Source organism: Aplysia californica, unplaced genomic scaffold (assembly GCF_000002075.1).
Source record: "Aplysia californica isolate F4 #8 unplaced genomic scaffold, AplCal3.0 scaffold00445, whole genome shotgun sequence".
Lineage (NCBI taxonomy): Eukaryota > Metazoa > Mollusca > Gastropoda > Aplysiida > Aplysiidae > Aplysia > Aplysia californica.
The window spans coordinates 495,657-498,497 of record NW_004797715.1 but is presented as its reverse complement, the minus strand read 5'-3'; the positions used below and the strand labels follow the sequence as shown (position 1 = coordinate 498,497).

Here is a 2,841-nt window from a genome sequence, read left to right as displayed (position 1 = left end):
ACATAAAAAGTGTAGAGAGGAGATTTATTAGGGAAGGCGGAGAGAGAGCACAATTTTGTTGAAATTGGAGAGATACAGGTATGCATCGTCTCTTTGTAACTGTGTTCTTGTGTGTGGATGTGTGTTTGTGGGTGTGTGTGTGTGTGTGTGTGTGTCGGTGTGTGTGTGTCTGTCTGTGTGTGTCTATCTGTGTGTGCGTGTGCGCGCGCTCATGGGAATGTACATAATATTATAACATATTGTAGCCTACATGGTGTCTAAAAAAAGAGGACCCACTTAAAGGGTGATAACTCTGTCATCTCTAGATCTACACTTATTTCAACAAAAATTCTTTAAAAAAACAAAAATTCAAACACGAGCTCGTCAAATTGGTACATATGAAGAAAATCAGTGCATGCGTTCGTGAAATATCAATATCAGGCTTTAAAAATTTCTACCAAAATTGGGTAAAACGCTAAACTTTACTTCGATCTCTTATAAGCGTTCAGCTACAGGGGAGTGATCGGCACGTTCTGATTTCAGGACAAGGATGCGAAAACCACGACAGTTACCTCAGGTAGATATCTACGTACATGTGCTTAGAAAGTTCTGTGGAAGTTTGGGGAGATTGTGTATAATTTATGCTGTACAGGCCTGGTTTTAGTGGGGTGGAGCCACTGTCCACAGACCAAGAGTGGCCCTGATATGGTTGTAAGAAAGGTTTGAGAAATACATCATAAGTGGAGGTCTACAAATGAATTGTTACCACACTACCCCTAACTTGAGCCCCTTCAATTATTACCGCTGAGGTTTATTTTGAAAGACGGAGTGTAGGGAAACCACCCACAAGCAATCGAACAGTGAATTACTCAGTGTTGATCTGAATGTCGAAAGAATTGACCCCAAAACATGCCTCAATGTTGTTTTTAAAAAAAACATTTCAGTGGCGTATAAGAGCTTGTATGGAAAGCAATATAAATTTCGTATTAATTTGTCTTTAATTAATGCACAGATAGTGACTATTTGAAATAGAACAATATTGTTGATTTTTAAAGAAGTTACACAACAGTTTGCGTTTCAGTTAATTGTGGCTCCAAGGTTTAAAAAATTGTATTATTTTTCAAACAAATGGATTGACTTTTGTCATAATATATTGACAAATGTAACGCTCTCATGCTTGATTTTTATTTCTGAGAAATTTAGTTAAAATTTTTTTTAAAACATCCGAGTTAGATCTACTGTTGTTTAAATGGGTCCTCTTTTTTTAGACACACACACACACACACACACACACACACACACACACACACACACACACGCACACACACACACATACACACAAACACACACGCACACACACACACGCACACACACATAACATAAGCACATGCATTCAAACATACAGAAGCACACTTACACAGTCAAAATGAGAGGAAAACAGAGAGAGAAAGAGAGAGATAGATAGATAGATAGCGGGAAAGAAAGAGAGGGGGGGTAGGAGAGAAATAAAGAGAGAGAGAGAGAAAGATACGGAGCGGAAGAGAGAGAGAGAGAGAGAGAGAGAGAGAGAGAGAGAGAGAGAGAGAGAGAGAATGAGAGAGAGAGAGAGAGAGAGAGAAAATGAGAGAGAGAGAGAGAGAGAAATTCCCATAACCACCCTTTTATCGTTTCATCCGGAGGCAAGAAACAAGGAAAATTGGAAATGCTGCGCGCATGCGGCGCATTGTTATTCAAAAGTTCGATTTTTTTTCTACCCCAAGACGCTGTTAGCTTTCACATTGTCTTGTCGTGTATTTATCAATTTGTTTTTCCGTGCGTCTTTTTTCGTTTGTTCCGTAAGGTATGCTGTCATTCTTCTATTGTTGTCCTTGGCGCTGGCCAATACACACATCGTCTATTGACTCACCGACACCGCAGCAGACACAAAATATATAGCGACGTATCGCGGTGAAATCAGGCGCTCGTCAAAACAATGAAATCGAAGAAAGCGGCATTTTCCCACCCGTTTGGCAATTTTATTCGATTAAAAAAACAACAACTGAACACCTTTTATGTCTATTCAAAAACACATTTAGGCGTGGATTTTTATTGAAAAACGTTGATTAAAAGCACAAAAATTTACATTTTTATTTCCCAAGGACACTCAAGTTATATGGAAATCACCAAACTTTGGCGGTCATTTTCTTGGGTTTTTAAAATTCTGAAACCAGTTGAACTCCTCCTACTTTAATCTGAAACACCCTGACTTCTATTCCAGGTGGATGTTTTTTTTCATTAAATGCAAGACAACTGAACAAGCTCCAAGATGATATTATTAACTCCACATGCCCCCAAAAATTGACAATCGTCCGACTGATTGCACCGCGTCGTGACATGTATGTCGTATGTCTGATCAACAACAGACCAAAGGCAGAGTTGCGGGACGTTTGAACCATCAGAACCAATTCAAAACAACATCAATAGCCTGAGATACGCAGATGATACAGTTCTGCATGGCTACAAGAGGGAAAATCCTTCTAAAACTGTGAAAGTAGTCAAAGAGAACAGTAGCAAAGTAGGTCTCAATATGAACGCCAAGAAAACAAAAACAATGGTCATATGAATGTATCAAAATCTACAGAAAAAAAACAACAAAAGTAATAACCATAGATGGGGAGACAATCGAACATGTGCACTAATTCAAATATCTTGGGGCAACAATCACAGACGATAACAGAGGTGAAATAGAAATAAACATAAGACCAGCAAGAAAAAAAACCAAGATTCAACCAAATGAACAAACTATTTAAATCCAGGAAAATGTCTCTACCTGTAATTCATATTCTTATATGGTGCTGAAACCTGGACTTAAACAGATAAAAG

The 2,841-nt window shown here is 38.4% G+C and overlaps 1 protein-coding gene across 1 annotated transcript in view; it reads left to right on the top strand.

Moving 5' to 3' along the window:
• LOC101855206 (glutamine synthetase 2 cytoplasmic) overlaps positions 1-2,841 on the top strand; it is a gene marked incomplete at its 3' end in the record, with an annotated part of 46,396 nt that overhangs the window by 455 nt on the left and 43,100 nt on the right.